Source organism: Pinus tabuliformis, chromosome 6 (genome assembly GCF_031772625.1).
Source record: "Pinus tabuliformis cultivar Carrire ecotype Pingquan chromosome 6, CPIR1, whole genome shotgun sequence".
NCBI lineage: Eukaryota > Viridiplantae > Streptophyta > Pinopsida > Pinales > Pinaceae > Pinus > Pinus tabuliformis.
In genome coordinates, this window is record NC_142292.1 from 1,330,256,448 (window position 1) to 1,330,276,876 (window position 20,429).

General features: G+C 37.4%; 1 protein-coding gene across 3 annotated transcripts in view; it reads left to right on the top strand.

Moving 5' to 3' along the window:
* The first annotated feature begins 482 nt into the window (after positions 1-482).
* The window catches only part of LOC149263509 (uncharacterized), a 46,334-nt gene continuing 26,387 nt past the window's right edge, over positions 483-20,429 (top strand). For all 3 annotated transcript variants that reach the window (XR_016259277.1, XR_016259276.1, XM_089426404.1), the window contains exon 1: positions 483-2,469. The gene's annotated coding sequence lies outside the window, so the exon portion shown is untranslated. The remainder of the gene's footprint in view (positions 2,470-20,429) is intronic.

Sequence of the window (20,429 nt, forward strand, 5' to 3'; positions counted from 1 at the left end):
TATTTTTTGAAGGAAGAAAAAAATAACCAAGAAAAAATGAAAATTAAAAAATAAATTCTTTTAAAAATAAAATAAAAAGTTCACAAATATTTTTAAATGGAAAAAATGAAAATAACAAAGATCATAAACACCTCTAAATTTAGAAACACCTCTAAATCATTTTAGAAGTGACTTTGATAGCAACAAGTTAAGATATACTACAATGCATACACAATTCTTCATTCGACTATTATTACCAAAAACGCCACAGCGAGCCTAAAAGGATTGCCATAGGATTGTGTCCAACTATGACAATCCTCACAACACAACCCCTTTTAACAAAATGAATACAACTCAAACGAAATTGAAAACAAAAACTATGAAACTAATGGCAACAAATAACACAATTTCCTCATTTAATCCTTCTCTCCAATTTAATTGTTTTAGAACCCCGCAGAGCCAGTTAGTGGTGTTCCCCCCTATATATTTGCGGGGGCGTACCTTCTGTCTCTCCTTTTATTCATTTCTTCCTCGGGACGAGCACTCGTTTCGTGTGCGAAAACACTTGGGTCTGAAACCCTCAGAGGCACTCGGCTCCATCGTTGCCCACAAAACAGTCACAAAACTCCCTGTAATATACACAGATCAAACCCCATTACAAGGCTCTACCGGCCGATGCGCAAATTATGCCATGGCCCGCAGGAATCGGCAGCCAGAGCTTACATTTTTACTGTAATCTGGTTCTCGGTAGAGGCCGATCTTACCCCACTTCACAGACGTTTTCCTTTCTAGCGGGCACGGTAAAAGATCCTCTTCACTGCACTTGTATTTTTATTACGATGCTGTGATACAGTGCATTTAGGTTTTCGACATGAAAGAATCGGGAATCTAAGTGCCGGGGTTTGGGTTTTCTTGAATCTTTTGCACTCTGCGAATTGGGTTTCTGTTTTATCTCTATTTTCTAGAGTTTCAAAGAAAAATAGCTGTACATTTTTAGTTAGTAAACTCCGGGCAACCGTCAATGAGTGCATGGCAGGGGAGGGTAGAGCTCAGGAAGTGTCTGTTAGAAGAAGAAGGTCAATTTTGTTGCGCCTTCTGCTTTTTCTGGCAGCGCTCAGTGACGGCCTTCAAAACTAATTAATGCTCAACCGCTGAAAAATTTGCACCTGCCTACCTCAATTTTGCATGTTGAAGTTTGATATACAAGGGAAATTCAGGGGCAAGATCAGCCGTAGAGGGCCCGACTACTGTTAGTTTATGCGAAAAGACTTTTACTGAGAGTTTTCTGAGGCAATTCATACATTAGTTCTGTTTGAAGATTAACTTTTCTTGCATGTTTTGCCCTACTTTTGGCCGAGTTTTCTCAAATCCAAACTTGGTTGAGAGTTGAATGGTCTACCCTCGTTATATGGGTTCACGGGATGGGAGCTGTGATGCTGCTTTGAGTGACAAAGAGTTTGAATTTATTTCCTCTTAAAGGATCGGGCACTCTTTGCTGGATTTTATTGTTAATACTTCTAGATCATTGTTTTTTGGGCATTCACAGAAAGAAACTGGGGGTATGCAGAGATGGTTTTCTCAACCGAAGAAGTGATTCTAGTGAGAAAGGTTGGTAGGTGATGAATAGGTAATCCCTGAAAGGTCTATAACAACCGGAAAAATGCAGGCGGAATGGTTAGTATGCGATCGTTCTTCAAGTTTCCTTTTTAGGAATGGAGTTACTCTACAGTAGGTGTTTTTAGTTATGCAGTTGTGCATTGCATTGCATCGGCTTCAGGACTTCTGACATGGAAAGGTGAATCTGACAAAGATACTGGCAGGTGAACTATTGTGGTTTCTATTTAGAAGTTCCCTTGAGCATTCTGTTGAGAAGCAGTTGTATGGCTGAGCATTTTTGGGAGGTTTATTTTCTTATGTCATATGGATCATTCCAATTCCCGATATTGGCTCCAGAAGAACATCATTCTATAGAATTGTCATTCTTATTTTTACAATTGCCTCCACTTGTCAAAGGCACAAGTAGCTAAAAAGTCATCTTTCAACTCTGAAGATTATTTATTGGGATTTTTGGTTGTAAGCTATTTTCGGCTCATATGCAGTTCCCTTGTTATTAAACCAGTTTTGGGGATCAGTTTTGGGGATCACACAAGTTCAAGCACTACCAGCAGCGAACTCTTTGTGCTGCCCGAGTTTTGCTAGGACAGAGTGTTGTAGTAGTTTCAGAAGCAAGAACAGTTTCATCTACCACCTTTCTTTTTTCAATCCTTTTTACATAGGGTGAGCCAGAGATGATTGCAGTGATATGGTGCATGATTGGGAGCAGAGTTGCAGTTCTGTACCGGAGTTGTGTCAACATTCCCAAAATTTAGGTTACCAACGATTGTTGCTGAAAGGATTCACCTGTTCTGCACAATCTAACGTTGTTTACCATTCCCACCTCCTGGATACGAAAAGAAGAACAAAAATGATGATACGGAGTTATCAACGAAGGTTTGGATTCTTCCTAAGCCTCAGGCTGAAAACTGTTTATTTTCTTGATAATTTATGAAAACATGTTCTTTCTTCTTGATCATCACAACTATGGCCCACATATATATATATATATATAGGTGTGTGTGTGTGTTCAGTTTCTTTTTTCTTGTACGGTTAGCATTGCCTGCACAATCGTGGCTATATTCCATATACTGTGAAGGCCCATACAATGATTTATTTCTGGTCTCATTTCTTGGTAGACTCCAGAGTTTGAGATTTGATTTGTTTTGTTGAGTCAGTCTCATACAATTGAACAACATTCCTAAAATTTATTATATCATTTCTCTTGTATGCTTAGAACTAGTGTACTACACTTTTCACTGTTTTGATGTCTTAGCAGTAGTCATTGGCCTTTGTATTTCAATGATTTTCTTGTTACTGTCATAGTAGTCGCGAATTAAATGGCATTGCTTTTCTGTTATAGGATCTATCAAAAATCCAATATTTGATATTTCAAGGTGAATGTTATACTCTTTCCGTGTCTGCTTTCGAATTTTAAAACAAGGTCTCCCGTGTTTTCATCATGTTGCTGATTGGATAAACACAGCTGAGATCAGTTGCTATGCTGCAACCTATTCGCTGAAGCAGCTTGGGAAAAACTCAGGCTTTCCCAATACATGAGATATATTGAAGCTAGAACACAGGAAACCAAACATTTCAAAATTTTTGAAAACTGAAATCGGATAAAGCTGAATTTGTTTTAAATCTGTAGATTTGATGGAGGCTAAACAATGAACTACACTGAGCCATCTGCAGAAAAGCATCAAAATAGAACCTTTGTTGATATGATGTTTCATACATTATATATTTGAAAAATAGCTTTCCTGAGACTCTCAACAGAAACCTGGAACTTGGAAACTAATGATTTCTGAAACTAATAGGGCAATATAAATAGTCAATAACAGGAAAATTTCAGCTGCAACAGCAGTAAATTCAGCACCAACAGCAATAAGCTTGGTAACAACACAAGTAACTCTAGCAATAATCAACAGTACATGATTACATCTGTTAGCAGATTCTAAAGTACCGGTAGAAGAAAACGTGCATGAGTAGTAACAACACCTGAATAATTGAAAACAACACATATGACCAAATACTTTATTAAGGATGTATGGACACCAACTCAGGCCCAAATCCAATGGCTCTATGAATGCTGCCCTTTGTCAAGAACGGTCTCTCAGGGATTACATGTAATAACACATTCTTTAAGAAGGATCCCCACTGTAAGATGTAAGAGCTTTTTGTAAGCTTATGTTCCCACCTTAGCTTCTTTGTCTTTTGTGTGTGGTATAACTAGACTTGACATAGAACTCTGTTTAACTAATAGAAAAGTACAATTGGCTGCGATAAAATTGATCTTGGCATAAAATTGGTAACTAACAGAAATTATAAATGACTATGAAAAATTCTAATAATCCACACAACCTTCAAAATACCAATAATGAACACTGAAGCAGGTTATTTTTGGATATCACAACAGTTGCACCTTCTCAAACTTCTTTGCCCCTTAACAATATTAGTGCTTGATGATGCTTTGTTTCAGGGCCTCCCCATGTAGCATCCCCCAGTAGTAAAGTCTTCCACTGAACGAGGAATTCTGGCAGTGCCTTTAGTCTTCAGCTTCTTCTCTAGAGTTGCCAAATACATTCTAGAATTAAAAGAACTTGTTGTTCATCATCTAGAGGAGGCAACATGATTTCCCTACCACTTTCTTGAAGCTCTAGACATGAAAATTGTTATGTACTCACGATATTGCTGTCACTTCAAGTGTATATGCAAACTGCCTTATTCTTGTTAGAGCCTTGTAAGGTCCATGGTATCTAGTACCAAGTTATCCTACATTTTGCCTTTGAGAATTGATTATGAAGTTGAGTCTCAAGGGAACGCAATCAGCCACTTCAAATTTCGACTCACTATGGTGCTAGACTGGTTGGGACTTCATCCCACCTCAGGTCAGTTTGAGGTTCTCCTTTTGCTGCTTCAATATTTGCTGGGTTTCCTAGAAAGCCTCTGACAACCAACGTTTGAGTGTCTTCAATGGTCAAATCAATCAGCAAAGGAGGGCCATAACAAAAAAAGGCTTCAAATGGTGACATTCAAATGCATGGGGTATATGTTATATTGTACAAATTCTTTTCGAAGTGCAACTAATTTTTTAAAGGAAGGTTGTTGTTCAGCACAGTTTCTAAGTACTCTTCTAGACATTTATTAACAATGTCCATTTGTCCATCAGTTTGAGGGTGATCTTGGGATCAAGATTGTGCCATCCATTTAAAAATTAAAACAATTCCTTCCTATAGTTGTTGATGAACTTTGGGCCTTGGTCATTATCAATGTTCTTTGGAATCCCATGCAATGTAACGTTGCATAAATAGCCGAGTAAAATTTGAGGCTTTAACAGTGATATCCATGAGAATAAAATGGTCATAACTAGTGAATCGATCAACCATGGTGAAGATACAGTGGCCCTGCACCCAATAGGCAAACTTGTAGTGAAACTCATGCTAATTGGATTCCTATTTCTGGTTGGAAATGGGCAAAGGTTATAACATATAATAGACATGGTTTCTTCATAATTTTCATATCAAGCAACAGTTTTTTTTCACATTTTCTACAAGACCCTTCCAAAAGTTGTAACATGTCTTAAAAGGACTAGTGTGACCAACAATAGGGAAGGAATTGCTTTTTGCTAAGACCTCCATATATTTAATAGGAGGTTGGTACACTATGTATGAGGTTCTTGTAGAAAATCAGATCATCCAAGAATTTGTACTTGCTATCTTCTTGTTGCACCTTCCTTGGTTCTTATAACATAGCAATGACCTTCTCATCCTTGGCATGTTCAACTAATTTCTCTCTTCTTTTCACCCTAGTTCCACTGTAGATATTACTTGTAACTTGGGAATTGAGCTAATGAATATGCAACCACATTATTTTCCCTTCTATCATATTGAATTCCAAAGTTACACCTTGATACTGGCTCACCCACTTTGCTTGTTGCTCACTTAAAAGTCTTTCCTAGACAAAAACACTTCAAACTCTAATAATATGTTTGGATAATGAAGTGTTGCCCTAACAAATATTGCTTGAATTTTACTACAGCATACAAAAGGGTGAACTTTGTTGTACCTTTTCCAATTCTTTAACTTAGCAACAACCATCTCATCCTTGGCGTATTCAACCAATATCTCTTTTCTCCAACCAAGTTCTACTACAAATATTACTTGTAACCCAAGAATCAAGGTAATGAATTTGCAAACATGTTACTTTTTCCTCTCTTATATTGGAATTTGAAAGCCACATCTTGTAACTTTCTTTCCCACTTTGCTTATTGCTTACTCAAGTTCTTATTGGATTATACCTCAAGCTCTAGTGGCTTGCTTGGATAATAAAGTGTTGCCTCGACAAATATTGCTTGAATTTTCCTGTAGTATGCTCAAGGGTGAACAATTCCTTTTCACAAGTGCATAGTAACTCATCCTTATCATCCAACTTCTTGCTTTCAAAGGGATTTGTCTATGGATTTTGCATAAGGACAACCTCTATGATGGTGAAATATCAATGTTGAAAATAGTAGTGAGAAAGGTCCTTCTTTGACTTGTGCCTTAGTTAAAGAGACCAAGAAGCAATTTTCCTTAGCATGCATAATTTCCTAAAAGTTAGGATGAGTTCCTAAAATTTAGGATAGATTCCTATAAGTTAGGACAGTTCATGAAGCATTTTGTTTAATGCGCAGAAGTGGAAGGCTCAACTGTTGTCTTCTAGTGCGAGTTAGATTTGGGAAAAGGACGAGTGATTGAGTCTCAATTCTAAATTGAGACTAGACGAGTTACAAGAGTTAGTTTGACTCAGTTAACTCATCAATCACAAGTCGGCTTCCTAAAATACAACTTGCTAGATTTAGCCTATGCAAATTGCTTATAAGGAGGACGAAGGCACCATTGTACATCATTGTTTTGTGAACACAAGTTGGTGAGACAAAGCAATAATAAGCACAAGTTTGTGTGTGTGAGCTTGTGAGAGGAAGAGCGTGCAAGAGAAGCTTGTCTGCAGATTTGAGGAGGAATTTCTCTTGGGATTTGTGTAAGGATTTAGGGAGAATCCCCTAAATAATGGGAGCAGCCTATGCGCATAGAAATAGGGAGGCAAGATTAGGCTACTGGCAGGGGTTTCAAGCCTAGTTCAGGCAAGGAGAACCATTGTGTTTTTTATTCAAACAATATTGTATTATAAGAGATCTATTGCTCATTCTTCTATCAATAAAATTCTCAAACAAACAAAGGGTTTTCTAGTGGGTTCCATAGAAATTTTTGTGTCTTGATTATCGAGTGATTGTGTTTATTTTTGTTCCTAATCCTCTGCAAATAAGTAGAGAAAATCTGTGTCCTAATGAAAAGAAACTAGCTTTCAGATTGTTCATTAGAGCAGTTGCAAAATTTTGTGGATTTTCTACACTCAAAGTGTGAGCACAAGGCTATAAGTCATTATCTTTTTCAAATGTTGAAAGGTGGTCTTCATTTCCTTCATCCATTTGAAGTTTGTTTTTCTTTGTCAAATTTGTGAGTGGTATCATGAAGCCTACAAATCCCTATATATATATATTTATATATTGTTAGAATTTATAGAATCCTTTAACTGTGTCTTAAGGTGCACAAAACTTTGAAATGGGCACTTGGTTTTTTAATAGAAAACTATTAATAAAATTGGAATGAAATGATATGCAAATCATAGACTTAAAGACAATTTAATAGAAAATTAAGTATATGGCAAACCATGTTGCACTTTGGATTCCAAAACGTGGGAATGATAAGGATAGGGAAGGAGTGTTTGGCATGACTATAGAACACTCCCAATTCTCTCTCTTGCTCTTTATATATATATATATATATAAAGAGCGAGAGAGAGATTTGGGGGTATATATATAAAGAGCGAGAGAGAGAATTGGGGGTGTTCTATATATATATATATATATATATATCTATATATATATCTATAAAGACAATTTAATAGAAAAATCATGTATACACTAAACTTTCTTGCACTTTGGTTTCTAGAATGTGGGAATGATAGGGACAAGGGAGTGAGTGTGCGGAAAACTAGAGCAGACCCCCAAATTTTTATGGGATGACAATAATCTCTCTCTCTCTCTCTCTATAATGTCCCTTTCTTAGGATTGCCCAATCAACGAATAGATAATTTCTAAATGTGCCGGATTAAACTTGTGCAATAATAAAAATTTCTCATTGAATCCTTCGTTAAACACATAACATACATCCAACCACTACATTGGTCATCAACTCATTGAAACATTTTGTCAAACAATTTATAAACAATCATCTTGACAAACAGATTATTTAAACAATTTGCTTGTGCATTATTTTGACAAATATTTTGCATGCAAATTAAATAGAAACTGTCAGTATCATTTGTGTTGCGCATAGTGTTGTCATTGATGTCAAAGGGGATGTCCAAGACAATAGCAATATCGTCCATAGGTCAAAGAAAGCAGTTTGACAACTAGATATCTTGCATGCCTTTATCAGGTGAAGCAAAAGAAATTTGAAGTTCATTGAGTTTTTTGACGAGGTTATGGTGCCCTAATGATCCTATAAAAGGTCCATCTTAACTTCGTATCTACCAAGCACTGAAGAGAGATCAAATCACTTTTTATTCTAAAAGAGATCTGCATCTCAAAAGATTTGATCCCCTCTTAGCACTTGGTAGATCTGGAGTTAAGATGGATCTAGGCTGGTTTATATAGTTATTAATTTATTTGACACATATTTATCCATTACTTGTCATTGGTTCTTTTTCTTCAATTATAATCCTTTTTCTAATTAAAAATAATATTTATTCCCAATCTTTTATATATATATTCCTTTATTACTCTCTTCTTAAATATTAAAATTTCTTTTTACCATTTCAAAAGTTTCACACAAATAACTCCAATAAATTCAAACAATATTTTATTTTATTTGATATTATAATTTGATTTAAAAATCTCTTTAAATTTTTGATAGACAAAAATAATGTTCCATGATTAGTTTAATCCTTTTAACTTATATTCTTTAATAATAAATTAGGTAATTGTAAATAATTGGCTTTATTTTTTATGATGGTAAGGAATAATTGTTTATCCTCAGACTTGATTGATTGTTGCACCAAATTATATCCACTTTTATTCATCAATATGTTTAATGAAATATTGGAGTCCTTGTATAAAATATAAAAAAATAAAAAGTAAAAACCTATCACTTCATAGCATGTTGTTCATTCTACAAAATTAGTATCACCCTTTTATATTATTTTTCCTCGGCAATAAACCAGTTAACTGCACTGCACAACATGGTGTTCATTATGCAAAATTGGTATGACACCCTTTTAATTAATTTTCCTCAACAATAAACCCATTAACTGCATTGCACAACATGGTGTTCATTATGCAAATAGCATGGTGTTCATTATGCAAAATTAGTATGACTCCCTTTTATTTTATTTTTCCTTAACAATAAACCTGCATTGCACAACATGGTATTCATTATGCAAATATTGATGAAACCTAATCGATTTATGAGAACTAGTTCTTACCTTCTCAAGGTCTAGTCTGTTGTATTTACTAATTTAAGGTACTGCAATTTATATGGCAGTGTTAAATTTTCTCTTAGGGCCTCATTGTTCTTTGCTTTGGGTAATTGCATTTCTTCAATTTCATATTACATTCACCCCATAGTGTTTATACATCATTAGCAATTATATAAAAAGAATAATGACATCATCATAGTAGCAGAACATAAAAGATTACAAGAAGAAAAGCACGCACAAGGAGGACACCGAAATTTGGTCAGAGACCAGGGCAAAACTCTTCCAAATTCTTCTTCTTCTATTAGATTGTCGTCAATTGTTCAACGGAGAGATACAGAGTACAAATAGAAAACGTGCTTCTCATGGCTTATACTTGAGTTCTTCTTAGCTTCGCTTGTGAACAAGTCTTATCGATAGAACAACCATGTGATAGTAACATCAATAACTTGCCATATTAGAAATTAGGGCTGAAACAAATAGATGCCATCACTGCTTCTGTACTGGAGTGCCAAAAATTAATACTGAGAGCAATACCAGAATTGTCTCATCTCTTCATATATAATGATTAGGGTTCTTGTGATGCCATACAATGGTAGTGCCATGTAATACAACTGTAATGCCCACTGCCAAACACAACTATGAATACAATTGCCAAACATATCTATGATGTGAGAGCCAAATTGTTGTGATCATGTGAGAGCTATTTGTATCATACATATTTGCAATGCAAGAGCCATACATATCATACATAATCAAGACATACATACGTAGCTGTGATTCACGAGTGTAATTGTATGCCATAGCCATACATATTTGGAACAGAGAGCGATGAGACTATAATCATAGGTGCGAGATTCCTGCAGTTATTACAGTTAGATAGAGTGCAAGATCGCATGCCATAACAGTCACACCTGATTGAGATTAATGAGATTCTACAAAGATGCGAGTTCATGCCAATACAACAATGCCTTACTAGATACGTGAGATCAAATTAAACCATAAAAAAGTGTAACCTATAGCCTCAGGTATGTGAGAGTGAGGCGTTACCATAGAGAAGATACCGTGCCACATGTCATGCGAGAGACAAAAATCCCTGGCCATGCGTACTTTAGAATAAAGACTACTGCACAATTCTCATAGCAGAGATTATACACGAGAAGCGAGTTTCATATCATGCTATGCCAAGTGCGAAAATTAGAGAATCGAGTCACTGTGCCATACGAGCCAAGTGCAGACAAATACCAAACGAAAACCCTGAGCCAATGTGAGGACCGAAGATTCTTAAGGAGATTTTTGCTTGCAGAAATTTGTATCGATTGAGGATCAACATAATGGCCTATTTATAGTTGTTTGCCATAGGCGAAGGGTCATAACCCTTGGATGGGCGGACCTTGAGGCCGACCTCCCAATTTCAAATTTGAATTTCGAAAATAAATAATTTCCCTCCAATAACCTTAAGCTGACTTGGGATATTAAGGGTGGGAGAATATTAACACTTTAATAAAATGTAAATTTATGCCAATTAATTATAAATTACATCTTAGGAAATTCTTCCCAAAGTTGCCCCATAATTTAATAGGGAGAAGCCTCCTCACACGGTAATTTCTCGTTTTATACTCCTGTTGTTAAAAATATGATTGTTAATGGAAGATCTAAACAAACCCATGGATAATATAGATCTCTGTTCTATCAAAGAACGCTCATGACGCAATTATAGAAAATGAGGAAAACAACAAAAATATAGATATTTCAAATAGCATGAATGTTGATTTTAAAGCCTTTAACTTTTCTTACTAGAATCAAACCGAATGCAAATTTCCTGAAACTCGTAACCTTGATTTTCCCAAAATAAATATTCCTTTGCAAATAGTTACCAAAATTCCGTGGATAACGAAAATAATTCTTATATATATATTATTACATAAGAATACAATGGGTAAAACCATGAGTTGTTATATATATATATTATTACATAAGAATACAATGGGTAAAACCACGAGTTGTTAAAACCTGGAGCCCAAAGGTAAAGTGAATATTTTACCTCAATTCTATTTTAAATATCAATTTAATTTAATTGAATTTTTATTTTATGTAATTTGACCAAGTCAAAATGTTTATAGGACAAGACATTACAACATGTCTTCCATACTGGGCTGGAGAGCGCCTCTCGGTGCAACAACATGGTTGTGTATTCTTCGTCGAGACCTTTCCAACAGTATATCCCACTCTAAAAGACTCCTCTTGAATGAGAAGTTATGGCCATTTGACAGATCAACATTAATTGAGGGTTCAAAACTATAGGGCAAAACCCCCCATTCTCAATATGTTAAAGAGTGCGCTACTTTTAGAGAGATCCATGGTTCAGAAATCGAGGCAATGACGAATGGAGGTCATACATGGACGATATTTGACTGTTAAATGTCAAGCAACTTGGTGTAAATTTGACGAATCTTCCAGGGGTAAACAATGGATATTTGCTAGACATGTCCACTAGCTAACCTAGGGTGGTCCTCCATGACAACTAGTCATGCAATGCCATGTGGTGCACTGTGATTGGCCCATAAATGTAATGTAGCAATGATGACACATGGCAGAGGTTGATAGGACAAAGGAGATGATGTTAGCATGGTGACATGGTGCCACCAAGCATTGCCATGTGGCAAGTGAATTTGAGGCATTTTGATTGGTCAATAGGTTGAATATGGGTGACACATGGCACCCCTCATGGGTTGTGGGCTGCCTTGTCGCATGATGACATCATGTTGATTTCATCATGTGAATGGCCATGGACCCCTGGGATTCGGTCACATGGCGTGGTCATATGGATTAAATAACCAAACGCTAATGTCATCCATATTGGATTTGGTTAAGCCTCGGGTCTACATAGTCAGATATATACATGTGACCGAGCTCCATAACATATTAATCAAATACATAATGAAATCGTGAAGTATATGACTAGCTCAGTGACTATGGTTTATTGGCACGATTGGTTGATGGTTTGTTAATGATCTAAGTTTGAGATTGGATGGGTGTTGTTTCGTGATAATGTTGTGTCGCCAAGCCTAGATGGGCATTTTTGTCTGTTGCAGCCCAAGGCTAGAGGGGCATCATCTTGTCTATTGTAGCCAGGGCCCAAGGGGCAAAGTCAGTTGAGTACAATGTTGTTTTTGTTTGTAGAGGCATCATTTTTGTTTGCATTTTTGTTGGCCGAAGGGGTATCATTTTTGTTTGCGGTTGTGCTTGTCGAGCCCAAAAGGGCATCATCGTTTGATTGCAGTGTTGAGCCAAGGAGCAACGTCGTTTGAGTACAATGTTGTTGGTCGAGTTCAGGGGGCATCGTTTTGTTTACAATGTTAGTGGCCGAGCCGAGGAGGCATAGTGCAGTGGGTCAAGCCCAAAAGGGCTTTGTTGTTTGATTGCAATGTCAAACCAAGGGCATTGTCATGTTGTTGGCTGAGCTGAGAAAGCATCATTGTGTATGTCATCATGTGGTTGGTCGAGCCCGAAGGGCATTACTTTGATAACATTGCAGTTGGCCGAGTTGAGGAGGCATCGTTGTGTAGCTGGCCGAGTCGAGGAGGCATCGTTGTGTAGTTGGCCGAGCCGAGGAGGCATTGTTGTGTAGTTGGCCGAGCCCGAGGGGCATTGCCAGTGTTACTTGCCGAGCTGAGGAGACATCGTTGTGCAGTTGGCTGAGCTTGAGAGGCATTGCTTTGTCACAGTGTTATTAGTCGAACCGAGAAGGCACCGTTGTGTAGTGTTATCGTGTTGGCTGAGCCCAAAGGGATTGTCATTTGATTGTAGTGTCGAACCAAGGGGCATCATTGTGTTGGTGGCCGAGTTGAGGAAGCATCGTTGTACAGTGCCATTGTGTAGTTGGCCAAGTCTGAAGGGCATCGCTTTGATCATAGTGTTATTGGTCGAGTTGTGGAGGCATCATTGTGCAATAAGCCGAGCTCGGCGAGCATTGCTTTGATCATAGTGTTATTGGCTAGGTTGAAGTCCATCTCCACACAAATTCAAGCATAAGTAGTTTTATAAAAATTTCCTTAATCTGGGTTGCAGCAATAAAACTTTCCTAGAGCATTCCTAATAGAGGATAACGATTGGAGATTCCAAAGATGCAAGGGTAGGTTCAAAAGCCTTACCCAAATTGGAGCTATGGAGATTTATGTCATTATTAGGTCATGTTAGATGTTGGGTAGCTCAGAAGGTAATTCCGAAAAGGATACCCACCACAAAGTAGTTTGTTGGGCGATTGACCCAAAAGTCTGAGTTTTTGACCCAGTTATGGGTTTAGGACCAAAAGAGAAATAATAATTTATTCTAAGGGTCAAGAGGTTAAAATCCTAGATCTAGAAGTTTCCTAAGGAACCCAGGGAAACATTTAAATAGAGGAGGCCTAAGGTGAGGTCACACACATTGTGTGCAAGAGAGATGTGAGTTCTCTTGTGCCAAGTGTGCCCTAGGAGGGTCGAGTTCTGCTTATGGAGGCTGAATACTGTTGAGAGAAGACACAACTACAGTTCTAAGAAGGTCGTGTCAAGTGTTGGAGAAGCAACAAGGCAACCACAGTTCTGAAGGGCTAAGATCAGGTTGAGTTTGCTTAGGACTTTATCTAAGCCAAGATCTGCCATGTTACTGAACGTTGAATGAAGGCAAAGTGTGAACCAATACCGAAGAAGACAGTCGAGGGCAAGGGTTCCCATGAACGAAGATAACCATGTTGCAATTCATCTTGTGAAGATTACAAACCCTAAGCTGACTTGAGGAGGATGGGTTTGCCAAATGCACGGTTCTGTGCAAGAAGAAAAAGGTTGTGAATTGTCTATGTTTAGGCCGAGTTTAAGTATTGCGCTTTAGGAGAGGGCCAAAGACCTATTTCAGTGTGAACAGGGAGGCCGCAAGGTTGTGAGGTAGTTGGAATGAGGGTTGGGCTCCCTCAGGCATACAAAGAGCTAAAAGGGGTTGCAAGCTGAGATAGGAGGGCCGATGTTGTGATAATGAGGCTGCAGGAGGGCTGTTACAGGGCCGCGAGGCCTCAGAAATTCAGATGCATAGGGATGTGTTACTTCAAGCTTGAGTAGAGGCCAATGAAGGGTTTAAGGGTAAGTAATTTGTTGAAGATGAATGTAGAGGCATAAATCTAGGAGGCTGTTCACAAACAATGTTGTGAACATGTTTTGAAGGCTAATGTACAGTGACCCTAGAGGATCTAAGGGACTGGAAGTGTTGATATTTTGGGGCTAATGTACAATGGCTTTGAATGGCAAATCCATTGAGTATTAGACCTACTTGGAAGTTGATATATGCAAGTATTTAGAGCAACAAATACTCATTGAGAAGCTGGTGGAAAGAGAAGCACAAGGAGGTGTTTCTCTGTAGTCAAAGGAGGCAAAGGACCTCCCAAGTGTACGGACAAAATGTATTGAAAGGGCTGAAGGAGAAGGGCTTCTCCAACACGTAATTTGTATATTTATTCTTGTCTTCTGATTGGGTAGATTGCAGATATGAAGTAGATGATTGCAAGCAATAGTTTGTATACTATGCATACTAGTTGTACTAATGATCAAGGGCCATGATCCCTAGTATGAGAGCCCCATGTTTCTTTTATTGATGGGTTAATAAAATAATTGAGCTTTGGGCTCAAATCACCATGTACTCAATTGATTTCATTGCTAAAGATTTATGCTATGCAAAGTGCTAGAAAGTTGAGGGTTCCTAGTGTGTTTATGTGTGTGATTAGCCTCAAACCGGATCTAGGGCCTAAGGAAAAATCAACAAATCAAAGGTAGGAGATCACGACTACATGAAGAGACCGACACTACCCCAAAACGATGGCTCAGATTCGCAAATGGCCTTCTTGTCCTTAATATGGTCGAAAACGACAACGAAAAAACCCTGAGCCATGGGATTAATATTCATATCATTCGTTAAACGAGGTTTCCATGTCTTAGAGATCCAATTGTGTAGATCTGTCAGTTGCAACCAAAATCCATTAAACCTACAAACCAAACCATGCTCCGAAAGAAACTTCTCATAACTAAAAGCTTCCTCATCCAAAGGAACATTGAGGGAAGGAACTTCTTCAACTATACCGGGAGGCGAGTCTCAGATTTCAGAATGGAATTGTATGGAACCGAAGAAGAGCTTGCTTGTCTGGCAACCATTCCTAAAAAAGAAATTGTCTTCATCGTTGAATCACTAAGATTCACCATTGATTAGATTGCAACAAAGATCTGTAAAGAAATCCACACGATCTAAGCATAGATCAATCAGCGAGGGCAAAACTCAAGCCGCCGCAAGGGTTTTCAAAGCTCCACCCCCCATTCACAATTGTCTTAGGCGAACTAAAACATATTTTGCATTTTTTAATTTTTTTTTTAACCTAAAATAGTTTCTTATTTTATGGACTTTGGATTTGATCATTTGATTTCTTTGCTTATATATTTTAGTTTATGAAATATGTCTTTTTTTTTCCATTTATTTCATCACTTGTATAAACCTCTTGATACTAATATATAATATTTATTCGCTGCTAATATAGCTTGATGTATAGTCACTGTGTTAGCATCCTTGAAGTTCAAAACATAGATTTATATGTCTCAATTATAGTCTGCATGGAATGGCAGAATGATTGGTCATGGTGTTTGGTGATTTGGCCCTCGCTTTCATCCAACTAGCTCTGTTGTTCTTTATGACCTTGATCTATAGCACTATTAATGACAGTTGATGTAGGTTTTTAGGGTGGCATGCATTTTTAGTTTAACCACAAATACAACGGCTAGTAGCATTTGCAATATCAAGGTGGACGACTGTGGAAGTGTAATAACTTTGTTAGGAAATGTAACTAGTTTCAGTCTTCATAATCGCTGTTGTACTTATATTATTGTATATTTTATGTAAAGATCAAAAGAAGAAAAAGAAATATTATTTTTCAAGCATGGGTTTCATGCTCAAATTATTTGGTCGTCTAGGTCAAGCATGTTCTTCATGCTTCTAGGGTTTATTGAGTCATAAGAATATTTATCACAAATCTAAATATTGTATTGGAGTCAAGTCCCTTTGGACTTTGAAAAGAAAGTGGAATATTTTTTTATTTGAGTAAACAATGTCATTTTTGTACCAACAAGACCAAGTCGGCTTTGGAAGGGGTAATTTGACCCCTTGGATGTTTATAAATATAGATAGCTTGACCTCATTTGTAGCACCACTCAAGCAAGTTCGATCTCCAAGACAAGAAGAGTGAAATTGAATAGAAGAAGAAGTTGGGAAGCAAGAGAGAGAAAGAAGAAAGAAAAAATGAAGTTTCTGCCTTAGATTCCACACATGTGAAATTCTAAAGCTGTTGTAGGGGTCGAAGTTGCAGGTCTGAAATTCTGAAGCTGGGGATCGGAATTTTTAAGTTGGGGGCCAACATTTTGAAGCTAGAAGTTGTTTTGGAGGTTTTGACTTGAGTTGACTTTGACTTTCTAGAAGAGCTTGGGAGGAGGGTTGACTTGGGTCTTGTTGGAGGTCTTGGTCTTGTTGTTTGGGTCTTGGATTTCTCATTTGATCTGATTCTATAAGAAGAGAAGAATTTTCTGGGTTTTCCCCTTGGAGGAATTTTGCCCTGGCTTGGAGCCTACATCTTGTGCCCATTGTCTATTTGTGATCTTCATTGTTTATGGTTTTGTTAATTGTTTGATGAAAAAAACATGATAAAAGTAATAAGAAGACATTGTAATTTCACAAGCAATTATCAAAGTAAAGAGAAATCACGCTAATTGCTGCCCTAATCGATTTCTCAACATGGTATCAGAGATAGGGTGAAGAAGCAGGCAATTTGAAGATCACCCTTGTTGGCATACATAAATGACATTCATATAGGATACCTTGGAAGACATCATTTGCAGGGAGGACACAAGAAAGGATATAAGGAAGAGACAAAGGACATAAGGAAGGATACAAAGAAGAGGACTCAAAAAGGATCATCTTGAGAGAAGGCTGCAACTCCTTTGAAGGCTCTTGTTTACACATCATCATCTTGAAGAACATTGATCTCTCTCTCTTGGAGGGTTCATTGGAAGACATCTTTGTACAAGGCATCATACAAGGAAGCATCAAGAATCTTGGGAGCATCATCCACACTCTTTGAAGTAACCTAAAGTCACTATTGTTCGAAGCATCCTAAAAGTCATCATTCTAGGGCATCTTTGAAGTCTCTTGGAAGTCTTGGCAACATCAAGGTATTTAAAGATCTCTTCATCAAGCTAGACACTCTTATATCAAGTAAGTACTACATTATACTCTATGGCTCAATCTTCAAATCAAATGACTTCATTTTGTAAGGAAGGCAATAAGCTTGATGGGTCTACAAACTTTCAAGCATGGAAGAAAAGAATAGATTTGATACTTGTAGAAAATGAAGTCATGGACTATGTTCAAGGCAAAGTTGCAGAACCAAAAAAGGATAAGACTCGAGAATTGGCAAAGTACATGAAAGGAGAAGTAAGGGCTCAAAGGATTCTCATTGAATCCATTAAGGATCATCTTATTCCTTTTGTGGCAGATTTGGGCACATCTAAAGCGATATATTCAGTGAGTACTACAAGTTAGTAGATATCTCTGAGGAATAAGCTTTACATGACAAGGTTATGAAAGGATGAAGACTTGACCTCATATCTCTTGAAGGTCTTCACAATTGAGGGATCAATTACAAGGGCTTGGAGAAGTTGTTACTAATTCTGAACTAATAACTTGTATACTCAATGCATTACCTCTCAAATGGAGCAGTTTTGTGACAAACATTTATTCAAGAAAGGACACTCTGAACTTTGATGAGATATGGTCTTTGTGTATGATAGAAGAGACAAGATTGAAGGCAAAGGATGACACCAAACCAAATGAAAAGTCTCAAGATTTTGCTACCAAAGTAAAGAAGAAGAAAGGGAAGTTTGGAAAGTTTGAACCCCATCAAAGGAACAATAATCAACCATGAAGAAATCTAGATGTCCAAGGTGCAATGCTTTGTATGTAATGAATATGGACATTTTAAGAGAGATTGTCCCAAAGACCCGCAAAACAAGAAGAACAACAAGAGGAAGGAAAGAAGTGGAGCACATACAACTGAAGAAAATGAAGAACCTGAAAAGAAACCGAAGAATGAAGACAACAAGGATCTATACTATTGAAGGACTCTCACACTATCAGGTCTGGTAACAATATGCTCTCTTTTTCATTAAAAGATGGTAGTTATGGTAGCATGTACAGTTACATTTGTAGAAGAAGTTTGGAGGCATAACATCATGGAAAGAAGCACGAGGCATTGAAAGGATTAGAATCCACACCGTTAGTTGCATCTCATTGGTAGCTATCATCAAGCAAAGATAGAAGATTTTAGACCATCTAGCACTCCACCATTCATGTAGTTACTTTTTGGCATCCACATCATTATGGAAGCAGTCTACTAACTAGTAAGGATCACAAGGATCCTTGATAGTGATTATGAAGGTTCTTCACCATGTGAAAGAATCTCTATAACATGATAAAAGGTATATCTCTACAAAAATTATGGAATCTAGCATCAAAGAAGCTTGTAGAAATGAAGATAATCGAGTTGCAACATAAAGATATAATAGAGTACTGCTCATCTTAGAGAAGGAATCTCATATTGAACATCATTCTAGACATCATCCTCACGAAGAGATGCTGCTCGTTCAAAAGAAGAAGACTAGATGGCAAGCTTAAAGGAAGAGGCATGTATATCTTTAAATGCTTCTTTTTAGGAAGTAAAATTCACTTCTTCAAGTAATATTGCAGGAGAGCTCGTTGCAGAAATATGCTTGGGAACTCGAGCATTATATGTTTTGGATAAGATTGGATAGAACTCTTCTGTTCAATTGTTCGAGATAGAGAAGCATGATGAATATGAAAGAGCTCTTCCATATACATAGAAGTATGATAGATGAGCAAGACGATATGTTTTGGAACTCTTCCATGTGATTATCGTGTATATAGAAATGCGATGGATGGGAAAAACACATGGTGATATATTGATCAACACTGATTTGGTCTATTGAAGAATGAAACATGGACAACTTCAAAGGAAGTTGCATGAACTATGACATATATGATCTTGAAGCTTGTTAGTTCACTCCACGTTAATCGATACTTGAAAGACAGAGAGCATGAAAAAGAATTTTAGCATGAAAGACCATATAAAGGGATGTTGATCCGAGAGAGAGCTACTAGCAGGACATCCCATCTTAAAGGCTATCATAACTAAGTAACTCTGATCTTGATAATTTGGTATTGATGATTCGACTTGGCTACTTGGAAGGTCATATTGCAAAAGTATAGATTGGAGAGATAACAGTTGAAGGTTATACATCTACAACTGTTTGGTATAAGCTCGATTTCAAACACATGGATTGAGTGAGCAACATTGATTTTGGCTTAGAAATGTTGATGGCACAAATGTGCACACCATGAAGGCTAGAAAGGTAGCAAGTCATAAGATAGCATGTTGGTCATGTTGAATCTGATGATATTCACTTTCTGATGAACAAAGGAAGCTATGATTATCTCTACATTGATTGGTTTGGCAAGATACTATTGATGATGCAAATGATTAATGGAAAGTGATGTAAAAGGCTGATGGAAAGAACCTTGTCACGAAGGAAGATCAAAGAAGGAATTTCGCTCCACAACATCCAGGAAGGTCGAAACTCAAATATGATATGATGATGAGAGAGAGGAGCCCTTACAACTACTACCATGATCTCGATGGAAGAACAAGTAGTTGATGAAAGAAACAAAGAATGAAGCATACGTTTATGATGAAGTCTCCCTGATTGAGAGGGTGCAAGAAATCTCCTTCATATTGGATAAAGAGTAAGGACCTCCTCCTTGGTTGAAAAGGATTGATGGTGGACACTATATTCTCCATAGGTGTCATGCACTAGGCCAAGACCAACCGCCGTACGTCTAGTGTCACACTGTGAGGTGAGAATGCAGGATTGGATAAGCATATGGGACTAGTACTCCTTGAGGATTTAGAATCCAAGATAGGAAGTATTCCCATGGACCAACACTCTTTAAGGACTTGACAGGGCATACAAGATAAGAGTGGTTGAAGAGGACCAATATTCTTTGAGGATTGGGAATCCAAGATAAGAATAGCCCTGAAAGGACATACCTTGTGAACATATGGATGGGGTATGTGCCTTGAGAGGCTGAGCTGTCCATATGTGTGCCTCCCAACATTATGCTCTAATCTCGTGGAGAGTTAGAGCTTGGCGTTACTATGTTTCTATTTGATAATGCTGGTCATGATGTTGATGCTTAAAAGA